The sequence below is a fragment of the Miscanthus floridulus genome, chromosome 3, assembly GCF_019320115.1.
Source record: "Miscanthus floridulus cultivar M001 chromosome 3, ASM1932011v1, whole genome shotgun sequence".
In the NCBI taxonomy this organism is placed as follows: Eukaryota; Viridiplantae; Streptophyta; class Magnoliopsida; order Poales; family Poaceae; genus Miscanthus; species Miscanthus floridulus.
Genome location: NC_089582.1, coordinates 92,862,572 through 92,890,443, shown reverse-complemented (window position 1 = coordinate 92,890,443; position 27,872 = coordinate 92,862,572). Strand labels below are relative to the sequence as shown.

The following is a 27,872-nucleotide window of genomic DNA, read 5'->3' as shown; positions in this document are numbered from 1 at the left end:
AAGTTGAAAATGATCAAGAATTTAAATGGGGTGACGTACAACAAAAGGCGTTTGAGGAGATAAAAGAATATATGAAGTGTCCACCTATGTTGGTCCCTCCTCAGCAAGGTAGGCCTTTTAAGTTGTACGTATCGGTCGATAATCAAACAATTGGATCGGCCTTAATCCAAGAGTTTGAAGGAAAAGAACGAGTTGTTTTCTATTTGAGTAGAAGGCTTTTGGATCCAGAAACAAGATATTATCCTATTGAAAAGTTATGCTTATGCTTATATTTATCTTGCACTAAGTTGCGACATCACTTGTTATCGGCTGAGTGTATAGTTGTTTCTAAGGCTGATGTGATCAAGCACATGTTATCAATGCCAATATTAAATGGGAGAATGGGAAAATGGATTCTTGCATTATCGGAATTTGACTTAAGGTACGAATCGGCTAAAGCAGTCAAGGGGCAAGTAATAGCTGATTTTATTACTCAGCATCATAAACCAAGTATTGGCTACGTAGAACTGATACCTTGGACATTGTTCTTTGATGGATCATCGTGTAAGCAAGGTGGTGGCATTGGTATTGTTATTATTTCACCTCAGGGGGGGGCAAGTTTTGAGTTTGCTTTTCCAATCAAACCAGTGACTACCAACAATCAAGCAGAATATAAAGCTATTCTTAAGGGACTTCAACTTCTCCATGAAATGAAGGCTGAGTCAATTGAAGTATTTGGAGATTTAAAGTTGGTTATTAATCAGTTGATCGGCCTATATGAATGTAAAGATGATATTCTGAGGGGATACTATGATGAATGTCAGAGGTTACTCGAGGAGTTTTCCCATATTTCTCTTCAGCATATTCCAAGAGCATAGAATCAAGAGGCTAATCGGTTAGCTCAGAGTGCATCAAGTTATCAAGTGTTCTGAGAGATCTTAAGCGGTGAAACCTTGACTAATGATTGGAGAGTCCAAATAGCCGATTACCTTAAGAATCCATCACAGAAGGTTACCAGGAAACTAAGGTATAAATTGACTAAGTATGTTTTGTTAAATGATCAGTTATATTACATGACAGTCGATGAGGTGTTGCTTAAATGTTTAAATCAAGAAGAAGCTAAAGTGTTGATGGGTGAAGTACATGAAGGGATATGTGGAGCTCATCAATCGACTTATAAGATGAAATGGATTATTCATAGGTCTGGATATTTCTGGCCAACAATATTAGAAGATTGTTTTGAATATTATAAGGGATGTCAGGATTGTTAACGTTTTGGTAATATTTAGAAATTGCCTGCATCGGCTATGAATCCAATAATTAAAGCATGTCCATTTTATGGTTGGGGAATTGATTTAATTGGCCAGATTTTACCATCTTCAAGTAAAGGATATAAGTTAATATTGGTAGCAACAGATTACTTTACTAAATGGGTTGAGGCAATTCCTTTGAAGACGGTAACCTCAAAGAATATGGTTTATTTTGTCAAGGGACATATTGTGTATCATTTTGGAATTCCTCAAACTATTACTACTAATCAGGGGACAATGTTTACATCAGAATAGTTTAGAGGTTTTGCTGCCAGTATGGGAATTAAGTTATTAAATTCTTCTCCTTACTATGCTCTGGCTAATGGCCAGGCAGAGGCATCCAATCAAATTATGATTAAATTGATTAAGAAGAAAATCGAGGAGCAACCAAGGAAATGGTACTTAACACTCAATGAGGCATTGTGGGCATACAGGATGGCTTGACATGGATCGATTAAATCATCACCTTCTGAGCTAGTATATGGGCATAATGCAGTTCTTCCTTGGGAAATCCAGACTGGATCATGACGTGTTACATTATAGAATGATTTGATAGTAGTGGTCTACAAGAATCTAATGATGGATGGTTTAGAGGACTTAAGTTGTCATTGGCTGTGTGCTCTTGAGAATATTGAAGCCAATAAGTTAAGGATTGCAAGGCATTTTAACAAAAAGGTCAAGAACAAGTAGTTTGGTGAAGGAGAATTAGTCTGTAAAGTAAAATTGCCAATTGGATTTAAGGACAATAAGTTTGGTAAGTGGCCACCTAATTGGGAAGGTCCTTATCAGATTAAACGTTGTGCGCCTGGCAATGCTTATATTTTGGAAACGCTAGAAGGAGAAGAGGAGTTTGATAGAGCGATCAATGGAAAATATCTAAAGAAATATTATCCTAGCATCTGGGTTAATACTTGATAGTCAATTTGTTTAGTCATCGGCTCTAATAGCCAGTACCCGAAGGGTATCGCCTCTTGCACAAAAATAGAAGAGTTAAATCTAAAAGGGAAAAGCCGATACAATATGTATCACCTATAGAGCAAAAACGAACACAGAGACAATCATGATATTGCAGAGAATTCACAGAGACACATTCATAAGAAATAGGAGTTTTGTTTATTGATTAGTTTGCCCCTAAGTACAAACTAATCAAAGACATTATTTGTCACATCCTGGCCTGAGGTGATGTCCACGATGGCTGCTGCGGTGTCTTCAAAGTCCTCGATCAGGTCCTCATGCATGTTGGCATCGTTAGCCATTGGGAAGCCTAGCTCCATGGTGCGGAGATCATGCCTAGTCTAGACCTACGCCACGGCCAGGGCCACCGCCGTGCTGCGGTGAACGCCACGGAGGGCGATCTCCTAGATGCGCACTGGGACATCATGCAGGCGGTTGTTGAGGAGAGGGCCTCGGGCGTTGACGGCCATCGTAGCCACATTCACCGCCAGTTGGAGGTTCTCCAACTGCACCATCAGGGCTGGCAATCACAGAAACAAAGGGGATATCAAGACAAAGACAGTGGAAATTGAAATAAGGGTTTTCTTGGAGTTCATCTTACCCGCCACCATGGCGTCGAACTCGGCCAGCTGCGCCCGAGTAGCGCTGGCCTCTTCCTCGATGGTGAGGAGGGTGGCTTGAGAGGCTCCGAGGCAGATCTCAAGCTGACCGTTCTCCCGAGTCACCTCAAAGTAACGGTCCTGGGCCACCCTCCACTCCTAGGGGAAACACCAGGCATCGTCGTTGTTGTAGGTGTCGATGGAGTTCGATGATGAATCCAACATGGAGGTGGCATCAGATGTAGCATTGAAGGGCTCTCCAGCCCTAGAAGGAAGTGGATGAAGGCTGTCATTCAGGATGAACCTATAAACAAGTTAGAAAACTTCATTGCTATGAGCAGAAGATATCAATCTCACCTCATACGGTGGAGGTGCTGACTCATTGGCAAGTTCTCCTCTAGGAGATCTTCTGCTGCGTGCTTGCCATGGTCATCCTCTCCTGCCATGGATGCTGGTATAGATCTATGAAGAGGAGGAAGAAAACTGCTATAGGGTTTGTGAAGGCAAAGAAGTGCAGAGAACAGAAGCAGTTGCAAGTGTGGATGTGTTTGAGGCTAGAGTCCTTGGCTGGTATTTATAGCCATGAAACGAGGTAGTAGGTATCTCGGGACGTGCAAAAGGCAACCGCAATTAATATAAGGCGAAGCACCGCCTCACTAATGCCGAAGAGAACGCATCATTGATAACTGAGGATAGAAGATTGAGGAATTTCTTAGTGGAAGCCATGTTTCAGAGTTAATTGGATTAAAGTCAGAGGTCTGGAATCAGCTATTTTCAAATTGGCTCTGTAGCCAAGATGAAAGATACAACAGATCTGCAGAAAATATGGTTATCATTAGTTCCACACAAAGTATATGTTACAAATGTTGGTATGCAGATTACAAGTTTAGAACATCCTAGATTACTTTCAATGCTTTTAGCCGGATAGCATCGACTTCTGTGATTTGTTGCTTGTCTTCTTTGACTGATCCAGGAGTGTTATCAAGGCTGCTGCGAATGGCCTTGCCTTCTTTGACCTTGGTCAGCATCTCTTGTTTCTTCTGTTTGATGGCATTGGGGATCTAAACCAAGTTGGACTAATGGCAATTGATGGCAGCCTTCAAACTTTCTAGTTCTTTCTCAAGTTCAATATGCCTAGCTCTCAACTAATTCAACTCTAGTTCAAATCTGGAAGAGGAATTCTTTAGATTATCAATTAGTTGTGCTAATTCCCTGGCTTCTTGTTTATTGGATTTTTTCTTGGCCATCAAAGCTTCACAGTCAGACAGGTTCCTCTAAGCATTTTTCACCCTTGGGGCTTGATCTTTAATGATGGATAAAGGTGTCAAGGCTTCGATAAGATCTGGAGAAATTATCCTTGATAGCTAAGAAGATTATTCGCATTAGATCTGCATCTTGGACCAAATCGGCTATATCCTTCTCGAGCATTGGCAATATGTCATTTAGCCGATTTCTGATCTCTTCTGATAAAGTCTCTTGGAGAGAGGTGGCTGATGAGCTAATATCACCTTCATCTATGTACTCTTCAAAGTTAAAAGAGTAGCTCAGAGCTAGTGAGTTAAGTGCCTATAGGTGGGTAAGGAAATTTTTTGTTAAGAAATAACAAGTTGCTTGAAAATAAGAAGAATGAGAAGGTACAATACCTTTTCTAGGGTAGTTTCTATCTAAGGAGAACGAATAGCTGATGATGAACCTATGGTATCTGGTTGAATCGGCTCTGAACTTTTAGTGATGGTATCTGTAGACATCAGGGAGATGTTTCAAAAGATTATGATGGTTGTAGGAAGATAAACTAGGTATATGACTTTCTTACCATCAATTGTTTGCTAGACTAGAGATTCAACAGTCTGGGTGTCAACATCGATAGGATCATTTTCAATTGGTAGACTGACAGACTTCTGCTCTTGCGTGAATGTTTCCTCAGGGAGTGTCTAGCATGGTAAATGGTCAGAGAAGGGTGAAAATTGAATAATAATTAAGGGTTTTGAGGAGATACCTTGGCAACATCAGGAAGTGAAGTGGAAGGATTCTCATCTTCTGCAGTCTTAGAAGCATCAGTTGGTTCAACCAAAATCGGCTCCTTTTGAGGATCAGCCGATGAAGGTTTGGTTGATGCTGATTTAAATGTCTAGGACAATAGTTCAGCACCCAAAGCAAATTGAGATGCAATGGCTGATAACTGTGAGGAAAGAATCAGAAGTTGAAGTTGAATATCATTTTGGGAAGAGGATGAATTCTTTTACCTGAGCAGTTGATGGTCTCGTTCTGCGAAGTCTTTTCCTAGTAATGGTTTTCTAGGTTACCCCTTGGGCTGTCTTGCGTTTTGAAGATTGATATGTTACAATTGTAGGAGCAGCCTAGGTTTTCATTAGCTTCCTTAGTGTAGGTGTAGTTGATCCCAGTCTTGAGATTGGGCATGGCGGATAATACTCTAGGGCATGCTCTTTTCTATCCACAATTGGGGGATTGAATTCAGCATCCTGCAAGGGAGTTCTATTAGATGAGTTGATAGAGGGACTTTAGTAGATGACCTTTATGGAAGAAAAGAGTTAGCTAGTTACCTCACTGTCGGAAGCAAAATCTTCATCCAGAGCTATGCAACTAGGATAAACTGTCCTGTAGAAGAGGTGGGAGTGCCACTCTTGCCACTAGGATCATATAAATGAAAAGTGAAGGAGGCTCTAGTCCATTCATGCAGATAGAGGGAAGGAAGATTTCATTCTAACTATAAAACTCTAGAAGCTTCCATTGCCTCATTGATGCCTTCTCTTGGTACCAATATATCTTTGAAAAATAGCCGGGGGGGGGCAGTTGACTAAGGCCAAACTAATGAGCTACGAAAGAAGGGTTGTAAAATTCATAAGTTGGAAGGTTATCTAGAAGAAAAGAACCTATGGACATTTTATCGTGGCCATGATGAAATTCGGCTAGTAGAACACAAGGCTTGATGAAGGAATTGAAGATTACAGCTGCCGTTTTGTCTGAGCAGCCTGATCAAATCAAAATTTGAATGGGAAGACCAACTCATTATCTTCATCTTCATCATAGGGTAGCTAGGTCAGAATGTCTGCATCAAATTCTCTATAAAACTTCTTGAAGAGGTGGCCTATATTGACATCAATTATTATGGCCATTGCAGCTTCACCATAGTTCATACACTGGCAGTTTCTTTCTTCTTTGCTTTTATATTCCTCATCAAAATTGGAGGAGGGAAAACTCAAATTCTAGAGATTTGGCTTCACAATCTTGTGCATATACAAATTTAACCACATTTGTATTAACCACCAAGGGCCGCTGATGGTGTGCACTGCTTCATTCTTCAGCAGCTAGGCAGCCACCTGGTGCATCAAGTGGTAAGCTGGTCCTAACAGATACTTTCCAAGAGGAATCTCAACGCCTACTGCTAGATGCTCTACCAAGAGTTTGTGATTGTAAGTCAGACCACAAGATGACCCACAGAAGATTAATCTTTCTAACCACATGTTTAGAAAGGCCACATGTTCTCTTTCACTAATAGTCGATTCATTCCCAATGTGATTCTAGATATAGCTTGCCCATCCTGTGCAGTTCAATATTTTGGCCAGTTTCTTTGACCCAGCGCCTAGGAGTTCATATGGCTGCATTGGTCCTATTATTCTGAGGCCAGTCAACATATAAACATCGGCCAAGGTAATAGTCATTGGGTCGTGACCAAAGATGAAGGCATTCAAGGTGTTGCACCAGAAGTAAGAAGCGGCAATTAGGAGTGAATCATTTCTGTCCATTCCGGACAATGAAAGTGTCAGGCATTGGCTTAAATCGTAAACTTCCCAGTCTCTACCCTTTTTGTCTGACACTCTATGGAACGAGTCTCTCCATCCCCTGGGCAATTTGGGCCAATTCCTAAAGGGATTTTTGGTGTTCCAAGAAGATAGATCTACCAAAGACTGCCTAAAAGGGATTTGATTGGTTTCTTGGTAGATAAAATCCAAAGGATTAGTATCTCCCATGGGTCCATGGTAATAAGCATTTGGAACAACATACGAAAGGATCAAAATTTCATTTTCCATTCCCTAGAGAACCAGATGAGATAAACTTAAGGGAAAGAAAAAATACAGAGCAGCGGTTGATAGTTGAGGGGTGGAAATTCGGAGACGTACCTTAGGGATGTAGTCACTTGTTGCCATCTTAGTTGGAATAGATCTGAATCTAAGAAAGGGTTGTAGAGGAGTGACTTGAAAAGCAGCTCGAGCAAAGTAGAGAAACTACTAGGGTTGGAGCTCTAGTGGTGGTCGCTTTGGTTGTTGAGGCTTGCTCGAAAAAGAAGGGGAAAGTAAATCGGCCGAATGGATAGAAGGTGATACTATTGGGATACTATATAAAGTTGGCCCAAAAAGTCAGGACTCACACATTTGTTTTGAAATAGCTAGTTGCAACGCGGTGAATAGATGAATGAAATTTTGGAATAAAATCATTTTTATCCCAAAATTAGGGGGCATGTGTTTACACCAAAATTTGGGAAGAAGAACGTGGGAACTCGAAGCTTCTAGGATTATGGCGTAAAGTTCGATATCAGCTGATTCAAATGCGGTACTGGGACCGACTATTTTATAGATGACGTCAGTAGACAACATCAATGGACTATGTATGGATGGCGTCGGGGAGAATATGTCAGACTCTACAAAAAGGAAAAGATTAGGGTCCAAGTTATCTTAAGTTAGGAATGTTTTGTTTTATTCCAAGAATTGTAATGAGTCGTATTTGAGTAGGATTCATATTTTGGTTCCGGGTATAAATATTGGACCCCGGTTATTTTAAAGGGACACACAATCAATCAATACAATCACTTTTTTGGCTTCATGCCAACCGTTAGGAGTAGGAGTACTATAGATCTTGACGAGTTCTTCAATAAGCAGGGCTGCATCGATCCGGTCGACCTCTGGCTTGTTTGTGAGTACCGTCGTGGCTTGTATCATACTTGTAAAGCTGCATCAGCCGATTGATCTTTTACGAGTATAATATAAGTTAGTTATCAATTTGTGTCATTATTTGTAAGGCTGCATCAGTTGATTGATCTCTTACGAATCATAATACAGATCAAAGTTATCGATCTTGTGTTAAACAATTATTGTTTAATAGAATATCACTAGTTATCGAATCTGCTAAGATTAGTAAGATTTTCCTTGCTGTTTTTGGCTGATTCACCAGTTATCAGTCTTGTTCTAATTAATGTCCCATTAATTATAATAAATCACCTGATTGAGATAGAAATAGATCAGCATCATATCATCATAATTGGTCATCTTCTAGTCTGGTCACGCTTTGAATCTTATGATTGATGACTTGATTCTGCTAGATCGGCTGTTTTATCTCTATTCTAATCAAACATAGTATGCATTCAAAGACATGTTTCAATCCTGAATAAACTCACTAGTTAATGAGATCCAATCTAATGACACTACCATAGCTACATCGATTTGGTCGAACCTCACTAGTAAGACTTTGGGTTAGAGACTATCGATTAGTGGTTTTGTTCATGGTCAAGATATGTACTATGTTTGTTTGCTATGCATGCAATCGGCTATTTTAGCCGATTCACCAGTGCTTTCACATATATGGCACGCTTTCCTGAGCCTGTCAATATATAGATGGTTTTAAGGATTCTTTGGCTTTAGTTTGTTATCATTATCATAGCTGTATCGATCTAGTCAAACCTCACTGTTGATGGTAACGGGTTAGATTCAGAGCATTTATAGATCCATTTATACCAGACAATCAATTTGTTAGCATGTCATATCCCTTCTCGTTAAACTTATCGGCTCAATGCTTTACACTGGTTATATCCATCTAGCTGATGATGTTTCTTTATATTACTTATATCTGGGTGTATTGTACTTGTTATTATAAATCAATCATGACCCACGAGCATCACAGTCCCTAAACAGTTGATTTCTTCTCGTATCAGCTATTTAGTCGATTCCTCTGTTTGGCTGCTCCCGAAGCTGCATTCTTGGAACTGCTTGGGCGAAATCGGCATGTTCCACCCTAAATTACTGATAAAACTCTCTCCTTGTCAATTGCAGGTCAAATTGACTGGTACGCCTTCTAGATTTTTAGGATCGACCGGTCCTGTATTGAAGCCAAATAGATCTCTGGGTTGACTCCACCCAGATCGTTCCGGCTTGTAGTGTGTTAGGCGCATCACCACATTTTTGCGCTGACAATTTATGGTAGATAAAAGCATCCACAACCATCCTCCTAAAGAGTTTATGAACAAGTATTAGAAGGAGGTTGGGATCCTCATAGGAGCACGTGTCACTAAGCAAGATGTCCATGGCACAAGAGTTTTTGTTCCTAAGGGATTTATCATGTAGGATTAACGTTGGATTTCGACAATCATCGACAGCAACGTTTGGATGGCCAGAGGGACATGGCTTGGGTTTGAACAAGGGTGATGGTGAAATGAATGGGATTATGAACTTCACCTCCTTGAATGAACTTCACCTCCTCAAATGGGTCATTGTTGGGATGATGCTCCGCCATTGGGATATCTAAGTGAGTGGCATAAGCCATTTTCCCAAACTCTTCACTAAGGCTCCCATGGGACGGTTTTTCTTAGAAAATATTGTCCAAAGGGTGGCCTATGAGAAGCTCAAATTCAAGTATGTCATAGATATGGAAGTCTAGGTGAACCTTGGTTTCATCTATTATGATTGGCACGTTCCTGGCGATCCCACAACACTCAAAAAATAGTCCTAAGGGACTTTTGAAAAGTTTGTTGGTCAGGATTAGCGGCATGTTGCCCAAAAGATTTTTTGCTAGAAATTCTGACATGATGCTAGTCCTGACTATGGGGTTGTGCAGGGCTTCTATGTTTGTTCCCCTTAATGTTTGTATGGTCATGGAAGGTGAAAGAATCCAATTGCTTTGGAAGAACATTTTACTTCCAACAACCATTCCTTTGATGGTTCTACTTTAGGGGAAACTTCCTCAGAAGGACGTGAAAGCTTTTCATGCCCAAAGTATTTTGAGGTATTGCCATAATCCCTGAATTTGATAGGGAACTCTGAAGGATAAATTAATCTTTCCTTCAGTGTTCGTGGTCCGGGTGAGGGCTCATAAGTCAAACCTAGGGATGGTATGTGTTTGGATTTGACTGATGAGGACTCCTCAACACTTGACATAGGGGTTTGGTTCTTATGACAGAAGAAGTATGTCTGTCTATGAAGTTTTCAAGGAATTTTACTTGTTCCATCATAGGTTTGTGTGTGAAATGAGCTCTAGCAGTCATGTCTAGGCATAGGTCAGCATGTGTGTCGATACCCAAACAAAAGAGTCACATCAATATGCTATTGGGTAAAGACAAGTTTGGACCGGTGTGTATTAACGCTGAAAACCTGGCCCAACTTGCACCTATAGACTCCTCGCGCTGCTCAAAGTTGAAGATTGCCCTTGGTAGAGAGACAATATGGGACATTGTGAAAAATGTAGGACAAAATTTATCTTTAAGTTCATCACGATCCCCATTCGTACTTTCTATGACTTTAGTGTACCACTGCTTTGCCTTCTTTGTGAGAGAAAAAGGGAAACACTGTCCACCTTAGTGTTTCTTGTGTCATACCTGAGATGCTCAGGCATGAATACATCTCCTCAAACTCATGCAGGTGATTGCATGGGTTTTCATTATCATGCCCGGAGAAGGGTTGTACCCGAACCATGGCTATGAATCCAGGGCGGAGTTCATAGCTAGATGAAATCTTTGGTTTAAAAGGTGGCTCAGGGAACTCGCCCTTTGAAGCAGAAAGGGTTGGCTTCATGGTGAAAATATTTTTCATGTTTTTTATAAAAAGAAAGGATACAAATACAAGGACGAACTAGGTTTGAAGAAAATACGGCCACCGCTCCCCAACAACGGCGCTAGAAATTCTTGTTGGTATTTCTTAATGCAAACATAAATGATCCACAAGCGCACGGAAGTACTGTTGTAGCACTTCACCCAAAAGTATTCAGGATATCATATTTTCCATAGGGAACGGATGTATTCTTCTAGCTAGTTCATCCAAGGACAACACAAGGGTAGAATTAGCAGAGGTTGAAATGGATTCCTATAGTTTTATAGTCTAAGGATAGATAAACGTTACTCCTACTTGCTCACTTCGGGCACCGGAGCGCACCTGGTCTACCAAGCGATATGGGCTTGTAGCCTATGTCAAACCCAGACATGGGGGAATACGAGGGACGGATAGGGTTGTCACCACCTGCCCGCCTATCACTCAACCGGTGGGAACAAGGCAAACAAAGATAGCTTCTAGACTAGACACCATGTCTACGCTATCGACCATTACTCTAGCGTGCATGCCGGGGTTATCCATCTCTATCAGGGCCCTTCTACTAGAGCATCCACCACAGTGATAGACGACAAACCCACAAACAAGTAAGAGTATAGCTTAACTAATCAAAGACTTTATAACTAAAAGAACCACGAACACTCACTTAGCGGGCGAACCTGTTGAAGTAAAGATGCTCGTCGAGGTACAAGTTGGGGAGACACCGATAAGCTCGGCCCTTCCCTAAGCTCTCCCTCATATCTCTCCCTTACTACTCTACTAGCTATCTAGGGCCTAAGCCCTTGGAGTGTTGCTCAAAAGTGGAGAAGCCCTTTGCCTTGTTGTGGTGTGTTGTAGAGGGGGGTTGCCCCTCTATTTATACATGGAGGAGAGGCGGTGCTGTGGCTATTCCTGACACAAAGTCCATGCACCACCGCCTTCTGCATGGAGGCATGCAACCACCACATGAAGGAGAGGACGAGCGGTGCTAGGTGGGGGGCAGTCGACCTAAGGGGGTGGCTGGCCCTTGATTGGCTCCCATCGCCACTGCCTTCGAATGGTGGGTCGGTGAGTGCTCTAGGGCCACTCCTTAGGTGGTATTCTACGTAGATATCTTAAATTGATGGGCCTTTCTATTTATTCTTTGCATAATTCAATGTTGGAAAGCGCCTTTTGGTGTATTCTCCCTTGTATTTGTGTATATGTCCTGCAAAAACAATAATCTTCCAAATACATGTGGAACTAGGTCAGTGGTAAATGCATATGTGTTTAAGTTTGTTAATTTCTTCCCTTTTTATGTCTTAATTGGCTGTTGGATTTGGTCATTAAGGACTACCAATAATGATCAATCTCAATGTGTTGGGTTCATAAACCCAGGGTCCCTCGAGGACCGGCTTCCACACCAAGGCTCGGCTCAAGCAGGCAGCACACAACTCATGGGCCAGCACAAGAGTCTAAAAACAACAGGCTAGAAGAGCGGTCCAGTCACCAACCGAAAGGTCTGATCGAAGAGGAACAGCGCCCGTTCATCAACTACTTTAGCCCACCTCTCCAACTGAAGCGCTTGCTTCGAACTCTAGCCACCTCCGGACAGCCTCTCCGATTGGAAGGCCTGGCCCAAGTGCTACTTCCGACTCCGACCCCACGTCTCCGACTGGGGTGCATAGAAACCCTGCTCACCGCTCTTCTCTGACTAGCGCGACCAGGGCTGACTAGGGCCATCTAACCAAGGTTGCCCACCTGGAAGGAGCCAGGGACGAACGGAGAAAGCAAGCCAGGGCGCATAAGTCAAACCACGGTACCAGGGACCATACCCTGTATAGTACTCTGCAACCACCCTAAAATGAATAGTATTGTAGGTGCTGACATTTCCTTGTACAGTATTGTAGGCGCCGTTAACTCCCATATGGTAAGGCCCCCCATATGCCTCTAGGTATCGATAGTGTTGTGGGCGCCAGGATTTACCATACCAGGTGAACGTGGTGAAACTCTCACATGCCTTTGGGCATCAACAGTGTTTTGCAGGTACCGACATCTGCCATTTTTGAAGAAGGCAACACAACCTCCCACGTGCATCGGACACTCTATAGTGATGACCAATAGTGTTGTAGGCACCTACCATTATCTTGTACCTGCCGGCATGGGCAACAGAGCCTAGTAGCAAAGCATACGTACCCTCACCCTCTCACTTGTAAAGCCATCCCTTTTATCTATAAAAGGCGATGCGCTCCCTCCAACAAAGGAGGGCTTCTTTAGTCCTTTTGAGAAAACCAACATCGATCGAGTTCATCAGCTCACAACCACAGAACCGCTGGGTTCGTATCCCAAGCACACGCTTGAACACTTAGCTCATAGCGTAGCTCCTATCGCTCTTGGCCCTTCCGACCAGAGTTGACCAGACCTCTTATACACCCTATCTTTCTCCTTCTCATTTGTAACCCCACTACAAACTTTGAGCACCTGAGCTCAGGAATAAAGTCACTAACCGACCCAAACTAGACGTAGGGCACGTTGCCTGAACCAATATAAACCCTGTGTCATTGAGTGCTAGGCCACCTTCGATCACAACGTACGGCAAAACTACAAATATTCACTAGTTGGTCACATTCTGGACCAACAGTTGGCGCCATCCATAGGGAAGACGATGTACGTTCAACACTTTTTGGTCATCGGATGACCCACTTTTCCACCACCCTCGCCGTGGCGGGCTCAGGCGATACTATTTGCTTTGGCTCGCTGGAGTTTCCCGTGCTCCCACCAGCTGGGATGCGTGTCCTGACCGTCTTCGAGCCATCCCAGGCCTTCCTCTCCAGAAGCCTAGACTTCGTCACTGACCAGCTCAGTGAACTGCACCTCCGCATGGAGGCTCATGTCCCAGCACCCATCGGAGGGGTGCCCTCCATCAACTCTGGGACGCATGACTTCGATGACGCAGCATCTGTGCTTCTTTCTGAGCAAACTCTCTGCTCAAACCCCACTATAAGTAATATGCGTACTATTACTTACTCTTCATTTACTATCCCCCACCGATCACCCAAAGGGACTGTATCACCCACGCCACAAACATCGTATGATTGATTCCCCTATGGCCTCGCATCCTCTGCAGATACATATGCTCGGGGGCTCTGAAGGATGCTGGTGCCATCCCCCCTCGCAACTGAATCCATGGGAACAGCATGCTACACTCCTGCCATTTTCCATGAACTCCTGAATGACGAGGGCGAGAGCGATGGTTCCAGCATCGACGATGTGGCACCCCGCCACTGTCCATCTTGGGAGTGAGCTATGGCGAATGCTCGGGGACAGCCATCGGTGGTTGTGGAATCTGTGCAGACTCACACCCCTCTAGACCCACATGCGGGGGCCCTTGCGTCTGTGCGAGCGCATGTCGAGGAATTACGACAACGGCCGTAGAACCAGCTGCCGCTTGCGCCGGTGCATTCGGCATAGCACATTGCGCCGCATGCACATCACTTGGTGGGTGGCACCCGGGGCCATGCCCGCTAGGTCCAACATGACATCGTGAATGAGGGGAATGATCCCCATAGTTCGCTCAGGCTAGCCAGAACATTGCCGCTGCGGTGATGCTTCTGCGTGGCGTTCCCGGGCCCATCGACCCCTAGGAGTAGGAGGTCTACCAGAATCTTCAGGTTCTGGTAGAAGCCGCCGCTGTTCAACAGGCAGAAACCTCTGCATCGTGACTCCGACATGTGATCTCCCTCCCCACCAAGGGAATGGGGACGCGCCAGATGGATCGCTCAATTCACTCACCGCTACAGCCACCAGGTGCGGCCCAAGGGGTAGCGGCCGCATCATGGTCCAACCTGGAGCCTACCCCACACCGACCGCCGGTGCATGAATGGACTGGTTTGCACCAGGATGCTCGCAGCATCGTCAGCAACAAGCATCAGGTCTAGCATGATGATGATGCCCACCGGGCGGTGGTAGGAGCAGGCAACATAGGTCCCGACCGGACCATCGAGGGGAGCGATGAAACATGCCCTAGGAGCGGTCGCTGACCGGACGACCAGAGTCTCAGCCCTAAGGGCACGGGACCATGGGCCTTCGGTCAACGTATCCAAAGAGCATCGTTCCCATGGCATTTCTGACCGCCCACCAACATCACCAAATACTCTAGGGAGACAAACCTAGGCATTTGGCTTGAAGACTTCCAGCTTGCCTACCGGGCCGAAGGAGTGGATGATGACTATTTCATCATTCAGTATCTTCCCATTTGCATGGGGGAGCATGTTCAGGCATGGCTTGAATTCCTCTTGCATGACAGCATCCACGACTAGGCAGACCTCAAGAGGGTCTTCATCGGAAATTTCTAGGGGATGTAATTCCGCCCTAGAAACTCCTGGGACCTCAAGAGCTGCCAGTAGGAGCCTAGTGAGTCCCTATAGGATTACATCCATAGGTTCTCCCAATGATGCAACTCCCTCCCTGATGTCATTGATGCAGACGTCATCAGCGTGTTCCACTCCGGGATGAACTGCGAGTCCCAGATCCACACGCTTGGCTGCCTAAAGCTTCGTACCACCCATGACCTGCTTGACATCGCCACTAACCATGCCTCTGGCGAGGAGGCAGTCAGAGCGGTCTTCAGCGGAGGCCGGGACAAAGTCAAGGCCAAGCGTGTAGACCAAGATGAGGGCCCCTCCATATAGAGGGGCAAGAAGAACAAAAAGGATCAGCACCGATCGGACAACACCATGATGGTCGCCATAGCTGATCGCATGGGTAAGCAGCCCCAACAGGGGCTGCCTGACCACTTCAACAAGCTCATGGATAGTCCATGCACCAACCATGCCTACTCCATCAAGCACCTCATCAAGGACTGTGAGCTCCTCAAATGTTTCCTCCAACAGGCCAGCGGGCCAAAGGAGGGAGACGACAAAGAGGCGGCAGCCAAGAAAGGAGGCACAGCAGGCAAGGATGGAGATGGCTTCCCTGAACCTAAGGAGTGCATCATGATCTTCGGTGGGTCCGACTCCATCTGGACAAAATGCCAGCACAAGGTGCACTATAGGGAGGCATGCGCTGCCGAGACGGCCGTCCCCTCCTTCCTCAGCTGGTCAGAATCTCTGATCACCTTTGATTTGAGGGACCATCCCTCCCACATCGCAAGGCCAGGATGCTACTTGCTCATCGTTGACCCCATCATCCACAAGAAGTGCCTCACCAAAGTGCTGATGGACAGAGGCAGCGGCCTCAACATCCTATACATCGACACCCTCGATGCCATGCGCATCCCCTGATCGGAGCTCCACCCGGTAGGCTCCCCCTTCCATGGGGTAATCCCAGGAGCATAGGCATATCCGCTCGGACAGATCGATCTGCCCGTCACATTCGGCGGCCGGTCCAACTTTTGCTCAGAGGTCCTCACCTTTGAGGTGGTAGACTTTCCAAGGTCCTACCACGCCATCTTAGGGTGGCCATGCTATGTAAGATTCATGGCAATCCCCAACTACACCTATCTCAAGCTGAAGATGCCGGGACCAAACGGCATCATCACCATGAGTAGCACCTTCTCGCATGCCTTCACGGGCGACCGCAGCACTATGAGCTCGCCCTATGGTCATCAACTCATCCGAGCTCCCATGGCTCGAGGAGTCATCAACCCCAGCAGTCCTAGACTACAACAAACCGACTTCCTCGATGGCCTTCCACCCACTCGAGGAAACCAAGGAGGTAGGTATCGACCCCGCCGACCCAACGAAAATGCTGCGGATCGAGACCCAGCTCCTGGCCAAATAGGAATGCGAGCTCATTGACTTCCTATGCGCCAATCATGATGTCTTCGCATGGCAGCCTTCTAACATGACAGGCATACCGTGGGAGGTCGCCGAGCATGCTTTGCGCCTCGTCCCAGGCTCAAAGCCCGCCAAGCAGTGCCTATGTTGCTTCGATGATGAGAGACGTAGGGCCATAGGCGAGGAGATCGCTAAACTCCTGGCGGCCAAGTTCATTAGAGAGGTATTCCACTCTGACTGGCTTGCCAATCCCGTTCTTGTTAAAAAGAAGACTGGGAAGTGGAGAATGTGCGTTGATTATACTGGCCTCAACAAAGCATGTCCAAAGGATCACTTTCCTTTGCCATGCATAGACCAGATAGTCGACTCCACCTCGGGTTACGAGATCCTCTCCTTTCTGGAAGCCTACTTAGGCTATCACCAGATTGCGATGAAAGAATCCGATCAGCTCACAACCTTGTTCATCACCCCGTATGGTTCATACTGCTATGTGACCATGCCTTTTGGTCTAAAGAATGCTGGCGACCCCTACCAAAGGTGCATGCAGCATTGCTTCGCCGACCAAATCAACCCGCTCGATCAGCCTGATCAGGCCGAGCGACCAAAACCAGTGATTGTTGTCTACGTTGATGACATCATGGTCAAAACAGCTCAAGCTCATGACCTAATCGCAAACTTGGCCACAACATTCATGAACCTCCAAAGGTTCAACATCAAGCTGAATCCTAAAAATGTGTTTTCGGGGTTCCAAAGGGGAAGCTGCTTGGATACATCATATACGAGCATGGCATCGAGACCAACCCCAAAAAGATCATGGCCATTTCCAACATGGGCCCCATACGCAATGTCAAGGGCATACAAAGGCTCACCGGCTGTCTGGCTGCCTTGAGCCACTTCATCTCCTAGCTCGGTGAATGGGGGATGTCGCTCTATAAGCTCCTAAAAAAGATGGACGCCTTCATTTGGACTGAGGAGACCCAGCAGGCTCTACAAAGCCTCAAAGCATCCCTGACATCAGCCCTAATCGTCGTCGCTCCTGAACAGGGAGAACCCCTCCCCCTGTATGTCACAGCAAGCAACCATGTTGTGAGTGCTGCCCTCGTCGTCGAAAGGGAGGAACCAGGACACCAGCTCAAAGTTCAGTGACCCATATACTTCATCGGGGAGGTACTCACCGACCCAAAGGTCTGGTACCCACAGGTGCAAAAACTCCTATACGCTGTGCTAATGGCGACCAGGAAGCTCCTACACTACTTCACCAACCATGAAGTTGCGGTCATCACTTCATACCCACTCTGAGACATCATCTGCAACCGTGATGCCATGGGACGAATCTCCTAGTGGGCGCTCAAACTCATGGGCCATGACATCAGATATACCCCTTGCACCGCTATTAAGTCTCAGGCTCTCACGGATTTTGTTGCCGAATGGACGAAGGTCCAACTACCGACCCTAGACGTCACCCATGAGTACTAGACAATGTACTTCAATGGGTCCATAATGGTGCCCGACTCGGGGGCGGGAGTGGTTCTGATCTCTCCAGATGGGAGTAGGCTCCGCTATGCCATCCACCTCCATTTTTTAGCCTCAAACAACGCTATAGAATATGAGGCCCTTATCAATAGACTACGCATCGCCATCGAGCTCAGTGCTATGCGACTCTATGTTCATGGTGACTCAAAACTGGCCATGGATCAGGTCATGAAGGAGTCCTCCTACAAAAGCCCCCTCAAGACAACATACTGCCAAGAGGTGCGCAAGCTCGAGGATAAATTCTAGGGGATCGAACTGCATCATGTCCCTCGAAGGGACAACGATGCAGCCGATTTCCATGCAAAATTGGCCGCCAGACGGGATCCATCCCCAAGTGGGGTCTTCATCAACGACATCCACGAGCCGTCCGCCCGCATCCCAAAAAGTCCGATCTAGAAACACCCTGATGCCCAACCGGTGCTCAAGGGCTCCAACCCCAATGCCAAGCTGGCGCTCAGGGGCTCTGATCCTAGTACCTCTATGACAACATCACCCGCAAACGCCGTTGTCAGGTTCATAAACCTAGGGTCCCTTGGGGACCAGCTTCCACGCTCAGGCTTGGCCCAGGAAAACAACATATAGTTCATGGGCCAACCCAAGAGTCTAAAACACAATGGGCTAGGAGGGTAGTCTGGTCGCCAACCGAAAGGTCTACCCAAAAGAACAAGCACCCACTTATCAACTTCTTCGGCCCACCTCTCTGACCAGAGCACTCATTTCGGGCACCAGCCATCTCTGAGCGGTCTCTTTAATCAGAAGGACTAGCCCAAAATGTTGCTTCCTACTCTGACCCCACGACTCCGACCCCACAACTCCGACCCCACGACCGGGGCTCATAGGGAACCCTACTCATCGCTCTTCTCTGATCGGTGCACTCGAAGCCGACTAGAGCCATCCGATCGGGGGCACCCCATTTGGAAGGAACCAGAAGACATGCGGAGAAAGGCAAGGCAAGGCTCATAAGTCAAAACCACTATAGCAGGGACCATACCCTATGCAAAATAGTGCTCTACAGCCACCCTAACACAAACAATGTTGTAGGCGCTGACATCTCCCCCTATAGTATTGTAGGGGCCACTAAAACTCCCATACGGTAAGCCCCCCGCGTGTCTCTAGACATCGATCACAGTATAGGCTCTAGAATTTGCCATACCGGGTGAACATAGCATGGCTCCTCACATACCACTAGGCATCAAAAAGTATTTACAGGTATCAGCATCCATCCTTCCTGAAGAAGATAGCTCAACCTCCCATGCGCATATGATAGTCTACATCAACATCAATAGTGTTGGGGGTGCCTACCATTATCCAATCTTCATCAGCGTGGGCAACAAGGCTTAGAAACATCCGTACTCCCTCCCTCTCATCTGTAAAGCCATCCCCTTTATCTATAAAAGGGGATGTGCTCCCTCCAACTAGGGGGGCTGACTTCTTCAAGTTTAGACTCACTAGATTGATAGCTCACAACCCCACAAGCACACGCTTGGACTTCTAGCTCATAGCAGAGTTCCGGTCACCCTTGGCCCTTCCAATCGGACCCAACTGGGCCTCTTGAACACCCCTCCTTTCTCTCTCTTGTTTGTAACCCCACTATAGACTTCGAGCACCTGAGCTCAGGAATAAAAGTCATCGACCGACCCCGACTGGACGTAGGGCATGTTGCCTGAACTAGTATAAATACTATGTCATTGAGTGCTAGGCCACCTCCGATCACAACGTACAGCAAAACTACAAATATTTACTAGTTGGTCACTTTCTGTACCGATAGTTGGTGCCGTCCGTGGGGAAGACGCTGTACCTTCGACACTTTTTGGTCATCGGATGGCTCATTTTTCCGCCACCCCCACCGTGGTGGGCTCGGGCGATACAATTTGCTTTAGCTCGTTGGAGTTTCCCACACTCTCGCCCACCGGAGTGTGGGTTCCACCCATCTTTGAGCCATCCCAGGCCTTCCTCTTCGGAAGCTTGGACTTCGTCGCTAACCAACTCGGCGTACTACACTTCCACAAGGAGGACCGCAACCCAGCACCCATCGGAGGGACATCCTCCATCGACTCCGGGATGCGTGACTTTGATGGCGCGACATCTGTGCTTCATTCCAAGCAAACTCTCTGCTCAAACCCTACTATAAGTAATATGCATACTACTACTCGCTCTTTATTTACTATCTCTCACCAATCACCCAGATGGAATGTACCGCCCACGCCACAAATGCCGTACGATCGGTCCCCCTATGGCCTTGCGTCCTCCACGGATGCATATGCTTAGGGGCTCCAAAGGATGCCGGTGTCATCCTCCCTCATGTTCGAGTTTGTGGGAATGGCAGGCTGTGTTCCCGCCATTTCCCACAAACTCCTGGATGGTGATAGCGAGAGCGACGGTAGGCAAGAGGGGAGGCGCGGTAGGCAAGGACGGAGATGGCTTCCCTAAACCCAAACAGTGCATCATGATCTTTGGTGGGTCCGATGCCATCTAGACTAAACGCCAGCATAAGGTATGCCACAGGGAGGCATGCGCTACCGAAACGGCCATCCCCTCCTTCCTCAGCTTGTTGGAATCCCCGATCACTTTTGATCAGAGGGACCATCCCTCCTACGTCGCAAGACTAGGATGCTACCCGCTCATCGTCGACCCCATCATCCGCAAGAAGCGCCTCACCAAGGTGCTGATGGGCGGAGGTAGCGGCCTCAACATCCTATACATTGACACCCTCGATGCCATGCGCATCCTCCGATCAGAGCTCCGCCTGATGGGCTCCCCCTTCCACGGGGTAATACTAGGAGCACAGGCATACCCGCTCAGATAGATCGATCTACCCATCACGTTCAACAGCCGAGCCAACTTCCACTCGGAGGTCCTCACCTTCAAAGTGGTGGACTTTCTAGGGTCCTACCATACCATCTTGGGGCGGCCATGCTACGCGAGATTCATGGCAATCCCCAACTACACTTATCTCAAGCTAAAGATGCTGGGACCAAACGGCGTCATCACCATGAGTAGTGCCTTCTTGCACGCCTTTGAGTGCAACCGTGAGCACTATGAGATTGCCACCATGGTTGTCAACTCATCTGAGCTCCCATAGCTCAGGGAATCGTCAACCCCAGCAGTCCTAGACTACAACAAACCAACCTCCTCAACAGCCTTCTGCCCGCTCAAGGAAACCAAGGCAGTGGGTGTTGATCCCACTGACCTAGCCAAAATAGTGCAAATTGGGACCCAGCTCTTGGCCCAATAGGAATGCGAGCTCATCGGCTTCCTGCGCGATACTCGTGATGTCTTCGCATGGTAGCCTTCTAACATGCCGGGGATACCATGGGAGGTCGTCGAGCACGCACCATGCCTTTTCCTGGGCTCAAAGCCCACCAAGCAACACCTATGTTGTTTTGACGATGGGAGGTACAGGGCCATAGGAGAAGAGATTATCAAGCTCCTGGCAGCCAGATTCATCAGGGAGGTTTTTCACTCCGACTGGCTCACCAATCCTATCCTTGTTAGGAAAAAGACCGAGAAATGGAGAATGTGCGTCGATTATACTGGACTCAATAAGGCATGTCCAAAGGATCATTTTCCTTTGCCGCGCATAGACTAGATAATCGACTCCACTTCGGGTTGTGAGATCCTCTCCTTTCTGGATGCCTACTTAGGCTATCACCATATCATGATGAAAGAGTCCAATCAACTCGCAACCTCGTTCATCACAACATATGGTTCATACTGTTATGTAACCATGCCTTTCGGCTTGAAGAATGCTGGACCCACCTACCAAAGGTGCATGCAGCAATGCTTCACTGACCAAATCAACCCACCCACTCAGCCTGATCAGGCCGAGCGACCTAAACCAACAATCGCCCTCTATGTTGATGACATAGTGGTCAAAACAGCTCGAACTTGCGACCTGATCACAAACTTGGCCGCAATGTTCGTGAACCTTCGAAGGTTCAATATCAAGCTAAATCCTGAAAAATGTGTTTTTGGGTTCCAAGGGGAAAGCAACTTGGATACATCATATCCGAGCACGGCATCGAGGCCAACCCTGAAAAGATCGCAGCCATCTCCAACATGGGCCCCATACGCAACGTAAAAGGCATACAAAGGCTCACCGGTTGCCTGGCGGCCCTTAGTCGCTTCATCTCCCAGCTCAGTGAACGAGGGATGCCACTTTATAAGCTCCTCAAAAAGACGGACGCCTTCGTCTAGACTGAGGAAGCCTAGTAGGCTCTCGAAAGCCTCAAAACATCTCTAATGTCAACCCCGATCCTTGTCGCTCCCGAACAGTGAGAACCCCTCCTCCTTTATGTCGTGACAAGTAACCATGTGGTGAGTGCCGCCCTAGTCATCGAAAGGGAGGAACTAGGACAGCAGCTCAAGGTACAGCGACCCGTATACTTCGTCGGAGAAGTACTTACGGACCCCAAGGTCTGGTACCCCTAGGTGCAGAAACTCCTATACGCTGTGCTAATGGCCACTAGGAAGCTCCTACACTACTTCACCGACCACAAAGTCATAGTCGTCACTTCATACCCACTCAGAGACATCATCCGCAACCGCGACGCCGCAGGATGAATCTCTAAGTGGGTGTAACACCCCGGGTGTTTAAATATTAAAAAACAGGACATGTCATCATATGCATTGCAAGTCATTTGGTCATATTGCAAACTTTGATATGCATTCACTAAAACAAGTTTACATTTGTGTTATGAGTGTTGAATTGAATTATTTGAATCAAGTCAAAATTTGGTTTGGATTTGAATTTTCGTGAAAACCCTGATTTTCAGTATTTAAATCCTACCCTGAAAACTCATTTCAAAATCTAAGCATATTTTGGGGTTGAACCCAAAAGCAAAAGTGTAGAGCTTGTCAAGTTATACAAAGTTTGTTTTTAGAGTTTTCAAAGTTGTTATGAAAAATTTGGAGTAAATCAAAAAGGCGTAATTCATTAAATATTCCCTATTTGAATTCAAAAGTTCATTTCAAAATGTCGACTGAATTAGGGGTTCGTCATAAAAGCAAAGTTGTAGAACTTTTGATTTTGAACAACTTTTATTTTTGGAGATTTTTGAGTTGTTATACAAATTTGGGAGTAATTTGAATTTGAAAATGAAGGGCAATTCTGTGAATAGTGTTCACCGCCTAAGCTACACCGCCGCCGACCTTTGGTTTGCTTCTAGGCGCGGTCGTGGCCGTCTTTGGCATCACGCTGGCATGGTGAAGGCCACAGCGTAGCTTCCTTGCGCTTCTGAGCCGCTCTATTTAGTCTTGGCCGTCGCCGTTTGCCTCTGCTCTCTTGCTCTGTTTTCCCGACGCCACGGCCATAACTCCGGCGAGCTCTCACCATCGCTAAAGCGCACTCCAGCCACTGCAAAGCTTGTCATAGCTCCGCCTACTACTTGCGCACCCAACCAACCTACTTTTGTCGCTTGTCTTCACCAGAAACTCATAGTGCGCGCTCTTCTTCCTCGCGGCCAGCAACCTCACCCGTGATCCCGTTTCGTCGTGGCCAGAGCTCCACGGTGCACCTCTGCCCCTGCTGAGTCTTGCTTCAGCTTTGCCATGATGCCGTGGTACTCTATGACCCATTGATTTCTCATTTTGACCACCACAGCTACCGGAGCTTCACCACCAACGACGGTCTGCTCCGCCGTGCCTACTCGGAACGTTGACTCACCTCTCCGTTGCTCCTCCGGTCTCAGTCTTTGCTCCAATGTATTCAGGGTGAGCTGCTGATACTTCTTGTGCACTTTGTTCAATTGTTACTGGGCTCCTATCGCCGGCGTAGCATAGCCGTGCCACCACGTCCGCCATGGCCGGCGTTGAGTTAGTGTAGAGCTGTAATTAGTGCGACTAAGGACGTCTATAGGTGCGCATAGTCGTGGGAAGCATGTTGGTGCATTCGCCTTCGCCGGTAACCTCGTCGTCGTCGAGTTATCGCCGGTCAGAACCGTTGCCGCCGTGGTCAACGTCGGAGGTTGGGGATGACAAGTGGGGTCCCTTTGTCAGTGACTCAGCGTTCGAATGGAATTTTTCTATTTTCATATTTGAATGAATAGTGATGTAATTTGTTATTTTTGTGTAGATTTATTTAGAGCTCCAAAAAATATGAAAATTTTTGTGTGACTTCTATGTGATGTATAGTATTTAAGAAAAATATGAAATAATGTTTTTTAGTACTTTTTAAATGTGATGAAAATTGCTCAATTAATTAATAAATGAATTTCCATGATTTTTCTATGCTTATTTATTTATCCAAAAATTATGAAAATTGTTTTGCCACTTAGTTATCATGTGATAAACATTTACAAAAAATTTGAGGTTAATTGGAACAAGTTGATTTATTTCATAATTCTTAATTAATTAATTCATAAAAGCAAATAGTAACCTTTAGTGATTTAGGTTTTGTTTGAATTTTTGATTGAGTGATGTCCTTGGGTCATTAGTTGGTAATGATCTTTGGCAATTGATAATTAGTATTCTTGAAAGGTTTAGTTAGTTTGACTTGTAACTGTACCGCGAAGGAAAGTTGTATTTCAGTTGTTAGCTTTTGCATCCATCATCAAGCATCATGTTTCGTATTCCGCATCATGTTAAACATGGTATTGTTACTATGTGTAGTAAACGAAGGTGAACATGTGATAGTTAATCAAGTTGCTAAGGAAGTTAGTCCGTCTGTTGAGGTCGGATCGAATACTTGTGGAACGTCGCAGGAATCGAACTTTTCCGTCAACGAAGGTAAGCCCCGGATGCATACAACCCTACCTTGTGTTTTACAAATTAATTTCACTTTTGCTTTTCTTTACTGCATCAAGTGATTAAGAGTTAAGTAAAAGCCTAATTGATGCATTACCAACATTATTTTTCCGTATATACCTTGTTACCAGTTTTACATCATAAGTGTCTAGTTATGCTTAGCCATGCTTAGACAGATCAAAGTCGGGTGATTACCCGTCATCTACAAGTTTTAAATGGAACTTTGGTTACTTATGTTATCATGTGATATGAGCATGTGGAGTAATAAATCTAGACCGGACGGACTCAGTGTGTGTGAGCCACAAGACTTGGAGGTCTTGTGAGCGGATTCTTTCCATCTGTGTCGGTTAAGGTCCGTACCGTTGTTGAACTATGTGTGGTGAGACTTTGTAGTACTAACCACATACTCCGGTAAGCCTTAACTTGGCAATTCTATTACGAGAATGGCTACTCACGCACTGGGAGTGGAGAGATGGCGGGAATTGCGTGTACCCACGTGGCAATGGGCTGGATTGGTGGAGTACTGTATTCTCGGGTGACGCGGACCCATTCTTATTTTAGAGGATCTGAGAGTAGGTTGATATATGTAGGTCAGGGACCTGCATATGTCGTGTGCTCTAGAATTCCCAGCTGGGTGTTAATTGGTTCGAATCGTCGTTGCTCCTCGGTTATGGAGACTCACTTCTCTGTTCATCATCGTAGTTTAATAACTGGAACTTGAGTAAGGTTTGAGAAAGAGATTGATATGAAGTTCATGATCTCATTACGGATCATGGCAGATTCACATGTGGTACTTATAAAGTTTTACCTTTAAAGTAAAGAATTTTGTTAAAGAGCTTTTACGCAAAAGAACTTTGATTATTGTTAAAGCCATACCTTGAATCCCATGAGCCGGCATTCCTGAGTTCTATCAGTTCTATTTCGTTAAGTCTTGTTGAGTACTTTTGTACTCAGGGTTCATTGACCCTTGTTGCAGGTGAGGCTCATGAGCAGATCTCTTTTGGATTGTGCGGCATGATAGTTGTTCCTTGTAATGATGATGAGAAGTAAATGTGTGGCCCTTGGGCAGGGCAGTTTCATTGTGTGTTTTGTATGATATTATAATGCCACTCCACTATTTCATTTTGTAATAATCATCGAACTTAGTTGTGAGGTTTAAAACTACTATTTTATAAATTATGTTATTGTAAGACTTCCGCTATTTTTACTCTGGTGTAGATATTTGAATAAATGTTGTAATACTGCAATGACTCTGTAATGTGATCTTGCTCGAAAATCGTGGATGATTCAGGGTTCCCCGAGGACACCCGACAGTCTTCTTAAGTTATCGGAAACATATGCATAGATGTCAAAGGTCTTTGGATAGTGACAGGTGCATGTGGGCCCTATAATTTAGGAGGTTCTGCCACAGAATGGTATTAGAGCTGTATCATTACAAAGTCTTTGTCGTATTGGTTTACAAAAACTTCAAAACGATTTGGGATGACTAACTTAATTTGTTAATTTGGTCCAAATTGCTTCTGACTTATCTTATTTCTTTCTCACCATTCCTTATTTGATTAAAAAGGTTTCATGTGGTGGAGTAGTAATCTTACTAAGCCCTATATAAAAAACAAATGTTGTTTATGTGTATTATAAGCTTTGATGATTTTGTTCGTAAGAACGATTCATGCATCATGAATAATTCACTAGTTACTTCCTTCACCTCTGAGTCTAGAGTTGAGTAGTGAGTCTGGTTTGAGTAATGTAATCTATCCTAGCTGCTCTTTAGACTTTGATCAAATGGTCTTACTTAGATTAAATTGGCTTCCTATAGTATGGCTCGTACCAAGATGATGCCCCGTAAGTCCACTGGACCCAAAGGAGTTCCTTGTCACCAACTTGCCCCTAGGAATGATGGTGCTAGCAGTAGCAGCTCTAGGCCTGATCCCTAGGCAGGGATATAGAGGATTTCTATAGAGTTAGCACAAGCTACTAGAGATAGGGCTTTGGATGCTATACATGTAGGAGAATTATAGGATCAATTGAGGCATCTCACCACCGCGCATAGGAACTATGAAAGCATGTTAGTTCGTACGGTGGAGGGAAGGAATGAAGCTTGGCATAGAGAAAATGTAGCTAGAGCTAGAACTCATGAGCTAGAATTCTATGTAGAAGATTTAGAAGAACATAATACCTATCTGCATGAGGAAGTTCATAGGCTTAGCAATCTACTAAATCCAAATCATGAACCCCAAGCTGATGCCATGGACCCTGGTGTCATCCTTGCCAATGATGATGAATTAGAAGAAGAAGAAGAAGATCCTGAAGAATCAGTAATGATCGATGAAAGTGATAATGAAGGCGGTAATATTTTCGGAATGGATACTGAGCCAGAAGTTTGAAGTGATCAAGGAAAGGAGTAGAGTTGTATAATAGTTAGTTCTAGTTAAGTTATGTAGTCTTGTTTTGGTACTTACAGGTTCTGGTGTTTATATTAGTAAACTCTATGTAATGTGTCTGGAGTAAGCTTTTGTGCAATTCAATAAAGACTTGTGAATAAAGTTTGGTTTGTTATGAGCAGATGCATCGTATGTGGGGTTTGTATATTCCGAGAACTTCACAAGATGAGGACAGTATTCCAAATCCACCACCAGTTCCAACAAATCTGGCTGATGCTATAACCGCACTTGTTAATGTGACGGCCGAAAATTCTTGTTTGCTTCATGAGATAGCTCAGAGTAATCAGAATTAGATGCAAGGAAACCGTGGTCACCACCATAACAGATAAGAGGCTACATATGTTGATTTTATAGATACAAGACCACCAATGTTCACCAAGGTAGATGAACCATTAGAGGCTGACGATTGGCTTCGAACCATGGAGCAGAAATTTGATCTTATTCCATGCACGGAGTATTAGAAACCTATGTTTGTCGCCCAGTAACTTAGAGGAGCAGCAAGTGCTTGGTGGGCAAACTTAGTGGCTATGCAACCAGCTGGCATTCCAATAACTTGGGCTGAGTTCCATACTGCCTTCAGAGCCCATTACATCCCTGAAGGGGTTATGGCTATGAAGCTGGATGAATTCCTTGCTTTGAAGCAAGGGGATCAAACCGTGATGCAGTATGTGGGAAGATTCAATCACCTGTCACAATATGCATCTGAACATGTCAATATCGATGCCAAGAAGAAGAGGTGGTTTATGAGAGG

General features: G+C 45.4%; 2 long non-coding RNA genes across 2 annotated transcripts; both read right to left on the bottom strand.

Moving 5' to 3' along the window:
- Positions 1-2,535: 2,535 nt before the first annotated feature.
- On the bottom strand, positions 2,536-3,419 carry LOC136546137 (uncharacterized). Its single transcript, XR_010781267.1, has 3 exons — positions 3,200-3,419; positions 2,845-3,107; positions 2,536-2,763 (listed from the first exon to the last, which is right to left on the bottom strand). It is a non-coding gene; the product is annotated as an uncharacterized lncRNA (long non-coding RNA).
- Positions 3,420-4,777: 1,358 nt separating this feature from the next.
- LOC136546136 (uncharacterized) lies at positions 4,778-5,494 on the bottom strand. The gene is made up of 3 exons (XR_010781266.1): positions 5,404-5,494; positions 5,086-5,322; positions 4,778-4,970 (listed from the first exon to the last, which is right to left on the bottom strand). It is a non-coding gene; the product is annotated as an uncharacterized lncRNA (long non-coding RNA).
- Positions 5,495-27,872: the final 22,378 nt, after the last annotated feature.